Source organism: Pocillopora verrucosa, chromosome 13, assembly GCF_036669915.1.
Source record: "Pocillopora verrucosa isolate sample1 chromosome 13, ASM3666991v2, whole genome shotgun sequence".
Lineage (NCBI taxonomy): Eukaryota > Metazoa > Cnidaria > Anthozoa > Scleractinia > Pocilloporidae > Pocillopora > Pocillopora verrucosa.
In genome coordinates, this window is record NC_089324.1 from 25,763 (window position 1) to 36,016 (window position 10,254).

Here is a 10,254-nt window from a genome sequence, read left to right on the forward strand (position 1 = left end):
TCTGTTTTGATGTTTTTCTATTCTGTTTTGAAGTTTCTATTCTGTTTTGAAATTTTGCTATTCTGTTTTGAGTTTGTCTATTCTGTTTTGAGTTTTACCAGAAAGGTTATACGTTTTTAAAACATCGTGAGTTACTAGGCTGGTGTGGTTGTTTGTAACTAGTGCTAACTCGACTCAACAAACTAGAGCTATTACTTCAGACCCTCTTGAGCCAGAGTCTAACGCGCTTAAAACTGGGGCCATCTTTTGCCTTCTTTTTGTTTGTAGGAAGTTTACCGAATACCGAAGAAAACTGCAACTCCAAGTAAGTATTATTAAAGTGAAACTAACTCGACAGCAGTGGGCATTTTTCCTCTCCGTTTTTTATTTTATTTATTTGGTATTTTGTCTGCGTTTTAGCTTTTTTTTTAAGCCGATCGTTGATGCAAAAGGAGAGGGTGAAACTCTCTTGTTGAAAAAAAGAGAGTCTATTCTTAGTAGCCAGAGTGTTGGTATCGCATTCCATTTTGCTGCTTTTAACTTTTGCAATTTGGTAGATAGTCTTAAATGTTGTTGTTGTTTGTTTGACATTCAATTGCATGATCGTCTGATTCTCTTGTTCAGGCCAAGCAAGACCGTGTTGCCGAGTTGTTAGTCGCAGCTAGCCCAGCAGGTAGGTAAAATCTATTTAACATGATCGTGTTTATTGCTTGATTGATCAGTTTTTTGACCAGGGAACCCTGATATAGTTACGCATTTTCATCAGAGGGTGAATTTTGTGTAAAACATATGTGTGACAAGTTTTTTCAGATTTTATTTGTTGTTTCACGGGCGGGAGAAAGAAAGAACTTAACTTCCCATAAGGATCATCACAATTTGGAAAAACTGATTGTTAAAAAGTGATTAATTGATGTTGTTTTTCAGGAAGTGGTGACGGTGATCATGCAAGGTGAGACAACAAATTGAATAAGTGATTGAAAAAAAAGAACAGGTTTGAAGAATTTCTACGTTCAGAAGATGAATTTTATACCGTCTGGGCTTGGAATTAAGGGTTACCATTGATAGAGCGTTTTTTCGATTGAGTGCCTTAAAACAAACCAAAGTACTTATTATGGAAAGAAGAATGGAAAATACCCTGAAAAGCCAATGAGAACTCGGAGTAAAAACAAGCAAATCGCCCAAAGGGCAGGAAAATGCGGGCGACCAAGCCGTGATTGATTTTAGTTTTGCATCTGATTGGTCGAGAGAATGACGCGAGTTTTTTCGGACCAATCATAGATCAGAGTAGAGTAAAACCAGTACAAACCCAGATTACTTTGGAGACTCAATTAAAAGTTACTGTATTAATGGTCTTTGAATCGCTGATCTGATTCTATGATTGAATTTCTGTAGGACTCCTATTGAGAACATCGGTTCTCCAGGAAAATTAGATGCCATCATGAAGAGTTACAGGACTCCCCCAAGCCCCCTATCCATCTGAATCCAGAACTCCGCCCGTTTCTCAGGGATTTTCTACCTGTAGTGAAGACACTGAGATGCCGCAAGACTCTTCAAGTGCTACCCCTCCGTCAAAAACTGGTGACTTCAGTACTTTGGAAGAGAAGACGTGGATACCCAAGCGGATTCAACTCTTGATAAAGGAGAAGGAACTCATTCAAGTTCACGGGTGTTGGATTCTGATGAAGTTACTCAGGAACAAGATTCGAAATCACAGAACATGATGCAGACATTCGGTTATCAACAGCGCATGAGCGTTGGTGTGGAGCATGGGATGGGCTCTTTCCAACATAAACCCGGCCGCAGCAAAAAAAAAAAGAAAAAATGGAATCAATTGTAGAACTTATTCTAGCAACAGGGAAGAAATCCTCAAGGATTGGTAGATAAAAACGCTGGGAACTTTAGCGTGAATCCTCAAACAAACTTAAGACCTCAGCAAGGTACGGCAACCCAGTGGAGAGGTCAGTCGCAAAACCCCCCTGCGACTTTCTAAATGGGAAACCAATTCTTCTCAGCAGCGGACCAGCCGTTGGACATGATCAAGGACCACGGCCACAAAGTATAGTTTCAGGAAGTTTTGTGGGAAATTTCTCTCAACATCCTCCACCACTACCAAACTTTAATGTACCTCCTCCTAATATGTCACCTATGGAATTTTTTCGCAAAGTTCCACCGCCTAATATCCGTCCGCAGACTCATCAATGATTCCTGAGCAGCTACAGCCAAATCCACTTATACCGCCCCCTCAGCAAGTACCTCCTCCACCCCTTCAGAGTAGTCAATCGCAGTTCTTTCCACTCAGTCAACCTACCCCCTCTTACACTCGGCTTCCTCCTCTGCCACCTTTTCAAGCCAATGTTACGACTCCACCACTAACACAGTTTTCACACTCCAACCCTAACCCTATTCAAGAGCAATTTCCTCAAAGCATCCAGGCTGCTTTTCCACCAGAGCAGAATCAGTTTCAGTTTAATACCCCCTCCAAACCTCAACATCGCGGCCGCTCAACAGGGGAATTAAGCCGGAAATATACTATGGCCTCTACAGCAGGTGACTGATCCAACAGAAAGTGTACCACACCCCGAGTTGGGGTCGCTCTCTGTTCAAACTGGAGCTGTGACGACATCGATGTCCGATGCCTTTGAATGCAGAGAGGGCTTTCCTTCAAATTCAGAACCGTGCACGCCATCACCTATGAAACACAAACCACCGGGGCATCTCCCTCCACATTGGAAATCAGCCACCGATAGCCAAGGAAAAGTCTACTACTATCATGCCCTAACAAGGTGAGGAATCTTACTTGTTTGTTAGAACTGTGGCTTTATTATTGCTCAATGGCCACTCTGAGTCCTTGGTAAATAATGAACTGTTGTGTATCTGGGTTTTCTGTCATACGATAACTGTGACGAGTTAGTTACTTCTAGGTCTTGGAAGCGTTAATCATCTATTGGAGAATGATTCTGTTGTTTTCTTCAGCAAGTAACATCGCTAGAGCCGTTAATTTTTATGAGAGAGTTAAAAGTGTGTCCCGGGCCCTTGGTCAGTAGCCGTGCACCAGATGTCTTCTTCCATGTATCGTTTTCTTTTATTTTCTTTGTCGACCATAATTTTATTCCTGGCGACTATCGCCCAACAGCGTCTACGAAATAAAATTGAAAATGTCTAATGGAGAATTTCCCCCCCCCCCTTCCTCAGTGATCCTCATATTTAACTTTCTTTCTTTTCGTAGGAAAACTCATTGGGATGTTCCAAGCTGGGACAGCAGCCCCTCATCAGAGGAAGAACACCCTTATGTTGTCCCAGAACCTGATCATACAAGTATTTCAGCTCACAGCTACGTTGATATGGACGAGGTAAGGCAAACCAGCAACTTGATTGTGGCAACTACTTCCTTGTCCACTCAGAATGAAATCTGAAGTCAACTCTTCTTTTTATTCCTCCAGGATTCACCACCAAACCAAAAATAAAGAAATTAGCCAAGGCTCCTACAACACCTCCGGAGACCCCCCCTGAAAGCCCAACGCTTACCTATACCACAGCTCCAGCAGATACCACTGCACACAGGAGGGGGGATCACTTGCTGAGAGATGGTACCTCAAGCAGCTCCTCGTCACACCAGAGCAAGAACAGAGAGCTTTCTAGAATGAAGGTCAGTTGAGTCCGTCTCAGTGGTGACGCTACCTTCCCAGAGCCTGTCACGCCAGTGTCACGCCATGGCCTCTTTCTCGATATGTCACGCAATTTTTATCGGTCATCATCATTGTTTCAGCATTGTTTCGGATGTACTGTATATCTGTTTACTAACTGATAAATTTCGTTTTCGATATTTCTCTCCGCAGCTTTCTAATGTGGTCGTTAACTGCCTAAATCCTTTCTTCAAAGTTGACTGTAAATCAGGCAGGATCCTGAATACTGACGATTTCAAGTATTTCGCAAGGAAGGTGTGTGCTTCTCCTCGCTGAACCTTTTAATTCTTAATTTATTTTGTTGAAATCAAAGCATCGCTACTTGAGTCGGTAGTATTTACAAAGTGAATTATATCCAATTTTGCGAGTCTGTGGGTGAAACTCTGGTTTATAGCGTCCAAATGAAAAATACTGTAAACTGTTGCTCGCATGGTAATGTTTTAATGTGCTCAACAAGGTGTTCTATCAGTCGCCGCAACAGAGTATTAAGGGGGGGGCTACAGAAAAGGGGGGAGTCATTCGAATACTACAGAGCCTTAGGGGGGGGGGGTCAGATCAATTTTATTTCAAGTGTCTTCTTTCTGAAATTAACTATACTGAGGAACGTTCTTTTCTTTCGCAGTTAACACACGGAATCCTGAATAAGGAGATGAGCCACTTGAAAGAAGATGACTCACTGAAGTGCAATGACTCTGTCAAAATCGAAACAAAAGAGTACATTAAGAACTATATGAAAAAGTTTGGACCTGAATATAAGAGATCCTAGTTAGTAAAAGACCTAAGTTTTACTTTGTACACATTATTCTTAGCCGAGGGAACAGTCTTAAAAAATGTTTCTAATATTATTTAGGGTGTTAGTTTTAGCAAGCTTTGTAAGAGCGCTTTTCAATTGAATGTCGCTGATGCAAGATCAAAGAATTGGCCTTGTAATCTCAATGAACGATGAGAACAAACTGAAATTTCTGAAAGGAGCCAGTGGGATCTCAAAGTAAAACAGCCAATCAGAGGAAAGCGCGGGAAAACGTACGTTGCTAAGTCGTGATTGGTGTTTAGCCTTGGATCTGATTGGTGGAGAGGATGGTGCGAGTTTTCTTGACCAATCGTAGAGCTTATTTAAGCAAAGGAAAGGTAGTCTAGATTTTATACGTGGGACACTCAATTGGATTTCGCTCTTATCTTTTAGTTTTTGATATAGATTAGTTCAAGATAGTCTTAGCTTGTATTTAGGCGTTATTAACATTTCAAATCTCGGAGGATAATTGTAAGTACAAAGTTCTGTCGTTTCTGTTATGTTATTTTTTAGGGTGTGAAATAATTTATCTTCTTAAATGCATCCATGTAAAATACTTCATTCGTTTGTTCGGACAGTTTTCCGCCGGTTGCTATCTATGTGCTCTTGTGGATGTATTGCGTTTGTTTTTGATGTCGGTGCTGTGCGTTTTTCCTTGAAGGAAAGAGCTAACATCAAAGATAACTAGAGATAGGAACGAATCCGACTCCTCGTTTAGTTTGTAAATTATTTCACACAACTCTACTTTTATTTTTAAAGTTCTGCTGTCGCTGTGTTTGTCTGTCACCTTGCTTTTTGACCATTCAAATGAAAGCTACGGAGAAGACTTTTCATGCGGGACTGTTTATTCTGCTGTCAAAGAGTTGTAGTACAGTTGTTGTAAACCTTGTTTTATTCTCCATTGTGTTTCGTCTAGTTGTCGTGGACTTCTTCAAGGATTTTTACGTGTAAACACTACACGCCGGTATTTATAAGCCATGGTTAGCGGCCATTGCGTGCGTCAAACACGATAAAGGCCTGGCCGGATTTACGAAAAGGAACTAGAGAAGTTGTAGAAAAGTTTTAAGGCAAAGTGACAAAAAGATTAAAAACCGTGGCTCCCAAATCTTTTCTCACCTTCAGCTTAAAACGTTCTTCACGTAATAACTGCCAACTATGGCTTATAAATACGGGTCTTTAATGTTCATCAGTAAAACTCCCTGAAGAAGTCTACAACAGTTAGACGAAACGCTTCGGAGAGTAAAACAAATCTCACAATAACCGTTCGCAGAGTGCTGTTCGCTGGTTTGTTTGAAAAGTAAAAAAGCTAAAAAATAGTACCACGCACGACCCAGTAATGTAATTGTTATATAATCCAAGCTGAGAAAAGCGCGAAGATAATATGTTCCGCTGGTAACACGTCACTATCTTTTGTACAGTCGCTCTCTACCCTCCAAAAGAAAATTGGGAAGGGGCCACGTCCTGATTTTCTTTTGGAGGATAGGTGGCGGCAGTACACTGGCTTCATGCCGCAGCTTCCTGACCATGCAGCGCCATTACTGTTTCCTTACAGCGTGATATTCGGCGAGTCTTATCCGTGACAAAAAAAACTGCGTTGGCGCACATACACAAGAACAAAATAAAACATTTCTAACGATGGCAGAGATTCAAGTTCCAAGAACTTTTTATAACAAGCACAATCCAAAATTAGGTCACAAAATATTGATTAAAACCGCAAACCGTTAATATTGCGCTCTGAATCCAAAATGCGTAGAAAGATAATCTCCAAATCCGCCGATCCGTTTCCCTATTCACCCCTTTCGTCCCAGCCATCTGTTGTAAAACTCAAAGAGTACTGAGCACTCGCTTGCCAAAATTACGCCTGCTCTGCAGGCTACCATACCAAGAGTGACCTTTCAAATGAAAGCTACTTAGCAATATTTTCATGAGGCTCTCTTTATCATGCTTGACTTGGGGTCCTTTAAAATTTAACTCTGACTTGTGACTTAAACCATTCAATTAATAGCTGATATGGTGCCACACATCTTTGTGATGTACCACGTGGTTTTAACTCAAGTTTTTCAAGTACCCGAGTGTTTCACCAATGCCTTTGAAAGGGAACCCAAGTGAACCTTTATTTTCCGTGACGTTGTTTTTCATAGTGAAGTTTCGAGCATTCGTCATTCTCTCTGACGAAGGGCTAACGTTCGTAACGTCAGCTTTGAAACTCTTCACAGTGGCCAATTTATGTTATCAGCTCAGTTGATGAATTACCTTCAGTTGTCATACTCTCCCACCGAGGCAGCACCACATTTTCTTTAGAACTTAATCCCTTTATTTAATGGAAAAACAGACGTAACACGTAACACAATCGTCAGTCAAGGGAACCTCTTCATACTGATCCGTTTCATGTTCGAAATGATTCAGCTTTCAAATATTCGCTGCAGCGTACACAGCTTCAGATAACCACCGAAGTGTTTCATTTTGACCCACTTTCCCGCCGACGACGCACTACAGTCTCTCAAAACTACTGATGAATAACCTCGTTCACAAACTTAGTCAGATTAGCTCTCTTCTCAGCAAGCGGCAGCTGGCTACTGAAAAATATATACACCGTTCACAAAGTTAGGTGACCACCAGAAAAAAATATTGGACTGAGAACAACGATAATGAGGCGAGCGTTTTCACGTCCATCGATTTAAGAGCCGTTTTCTCCCACAGAGTTTCCAGTAAAGCTATTATCTACCATCTACCTCAATACTGAATGAGTTATAGGCTTATCCGTGGAAAACAAAGAAAAAAAAGAAAAAGAAAGAAGTGGGCTGTCTGAAAAGACCTATTTCAGGTTTTTGCAAATTTTCGAAAATTTGGTGGACAATTCCTGGTTAAACTAACTCATCGGAACTCTTATAAAGAGATACGCTACACGCTGTCTTGCTTCAAGTTAATAAACTTAGATGTTTGATAAGCATTTTACAGAAATGCTTTCCTCTGTGTATCGATTCAAGTTCTCCTTCGCAGATGGCGTCCTCTTTTTAAATGCTTGTAATTAAATAGTTGTGAGCTTTACTAAATCTAGTTCATTCTGCTACAGAGGTTTTATCAAAGTCATGGCTCTTAAGATGCGCTAGGCACCGGCCAATTTCCAAAATCAAATGTCACGTTGTCGCCCATGATCATAAATGGCGCCCATTGAGAAACTTTGTCAAAGTCGTTATTTCTCATCCACTTCCTGGCCTTCTGGAGAGATTCACTTGCGCTTTCACCGCGGAACAAATGTTTGTAGAAACAAGTCATGAACTGCTCTGTGGCTGTGTCATCCAGGGTCCATCGTACCGCTAACACTGAACGAGCTCCGGATCTTATGAACGCTCGTGCAAGTCCAATTACTCCTTCGGTTCTAATCTGTCCACGAGCACTGTGACAACAACTAAGCACCACTAGTTTAGCTCGCAACCGGGTCTTTGAAATATCTGCCATCGGCAAAAGATAATCTTCTTCTCGAGGAAAAGTTGGGAGTAGGGTAGGGTGCCTAGGAGAAAGAGTAATCTCCTCTCTTTCGGCATCATCATGGGCAGCAATGTGTATCAGGCTCACTGAATTTATCGCTTGGAGTACAGAATGCTTTGTCGCGGACTCTCCTATCAAAGGCCTTACGCCAAGAAGTCCTCCAATCATCTCTGCTTCCTTTCTTGCACATGGCAATGGTGTCATATCTCGGCACCTCCCCTTGTAAATCACCTTTCCAACCAAAGGGTCACCCACTATCAGTGCCCCGGTCTCACTGTGATAGTCTGGAGGACTGTCTTGAACAAGCTTGAGAGTCGTGAGAGAGGGAACTAGCCGAATCCTGCATGTCTCTGATAAATACTTGACTCCTTCGTCAGCTAAGGCAGCAAATGGCACTTGGTACATACAGGAATCAGGGACAACTATGATCTCGGGCTGCTTCAGTAAACTGGCCACAGGAGCGATGATTATTTTGTAACACAAGTGAAGACTTGTTTTGAAATCTTCGGCATCGTAGTCACGCAGCACTGAGCGGTTGTCGTAGTGAAGTGACATCAGTTCGGTGTCATCTAAAGATCGATCTTCGCAACTCTGTACGGGTAAAATGGCGTGGCTGCGAAAGGCTCCTTTAAAGAACTCATCTAACTCAGGGACTATTCCAGTCACCTTGTTTTTGTCCAGGCTCGCTTCCTTTTTATGAAAATTGAATAGCTCCCGTTGCTTTAATGATCCAAAACCGTACCCCATTTTGACCAACCGAAATGTACAGGCATGCACAGTCTGCTTCTTTTGTGATGATCCCTTGAATACCGCACCAAGATTGTGGATCGCTCGAGATCTGCTCTTGAACAGAGTACCGAGCTGCCATCAGGTTGGCCAGGCCTCTTGCCCTTTTCAGCTCTTCGACGTAAAGGGCATCTTGCGGCTTACCAGTGGAAGAAAGCAACCAACTGAAGAACATGTAGGGAAAGGTGCCGTGCTCTTCTAAAAGAGATAGTTGAAACTGATCGTTTTCTTTAAGAAAACCTCTCAAAGTGTCGAACTTTTGGATGCCTTGAAAAAGATACGAAGAGGCCTCTTCGAGATTACATTGTGACACATTAAACACCGATAGATAACAAAGAGAGTAAAACTCGTGCAAGTGTTGTCCAATATCCCTACTTAATAGAAGAGCCTGCTTAAAGTTCTCTTCGGCTATGTCATTTTTACCAAGCGATGTAAAACACAATCCTAAATCGACATAGATTACTACTACTCCTTCTCTCTCGCCGATTTCCATGTGAATTGTGAGGGCTTTCTCATAATATTCTTGAGCCTTGTCATATTCACCACGCTGACAAGAAATTTTACCAAGATGTCTGTAGTCTGCCGCTTCTCTCCTTCTATCTCCGATACCCTCTCTTACTGCCATTGCCTTCTTTAGATAGTCGTCAGCCTTTGCATACTTGCCGAGCGAGAGAAACAAACATGTGGGTTTCCATAATTACTTGCCGCTCCTCTATTATCACCAATTTTTGGATACGAAGTGCTTTCTCCATACACTCTTCAGCTTTGCTATATTGGCCAAGGCATTGGAACAAAGTTCCTGTGTTTTCGTAGCATTTTGCTTCTCCATCTCTGTTGCCAATTTCTATTTTAATAGCGAGTGCTTTTTCCTGATATTCTAGGGCCTTGTCATGATGACCGAGTGATTGGAACAAAGTTCCTAGGTTTCCGTAGCTTGTTGCTTCTCCATCCCTGTCACCAATTTCTATTCTGATAGCGAGTGCTTTCTCCTGATATTCTCGGGCCTTGTCATATTGACTAAGTGAGTGAAACAAAGTTCTTAAGTTTCCGTAGCTTGTTGCTTCTCCATCCCTGTTGCCAATTCCTGTATCGATAGCAAGTGCTTTCTCCAGATATTCTCGGGCCTTGTCATATTGACTAGGCGATTGCAACGTTGTTCCGAGGTTTTTGTAACATTGTTCCTAGCCTTTTGTGTTTCCTATCGTTTTCGTAATGTTCATTGCTGATTCGTAAAATTTCCAGGCCTTCATGAACTTACTTTGTGCCTGAAGTATTGCTGCCAGGAATAAATGTAGCCATCCTTTTTCAGCGGTGTCATTACAGTCTTGCTATAGGAAGAGTTTCCCAAGGTATTTTTCTGTACTTGTTTAATCCTTTATGTAAACGTAAGCAAAGATTATTTTCATGTAGGAGGCACGAAACATAGTGTTTGCCAATGAACCATCGATAGCCAGCACCTGACTGTGTAATTTAATCAAACATTCCTTGAACACCTCGATGGCCTGCAACACTCGACTAGTTTTTCGA

The 10,254-nt window shown here is 41.8% G+C and overlaps 1 long non-coding RNA gene and 2 pseudogenes across 1 annotated transcript; 2 read left to right on the forward strand and 1 right to left on the reverse strand.

Moving 5' to 3' along the window:
- Positions 1-603: 603 nt before the first annotated feature.
- On the forward strand, positions 604-1,416 carry LOC136277925 (uncharacterized). Its single transcript, XR_010716095.1, has 3 exons — positions 604-652; positions 904-928; positions 1,372-1,416. It is a non-coding gene; the product is annotated as an uncharacterized lncRNA (long non-coding RNA).
- Positions 1,417-5,199, forward strand: LOC131788326 (histone-lysine N-methyltransferase SETD2-like; annotated as a pseudogene).
- A 2,349-nt stretch (positions 5,200-7,548) lies between these two features.
- On the reverse strand, positions 7,549-10,026 carry LOC131775530 (tetratricopeptide repeat protein 28-like; annotated as a pseudogene).
- Positions 10,027-10,254: the final 228 nt, after the last annotated feature.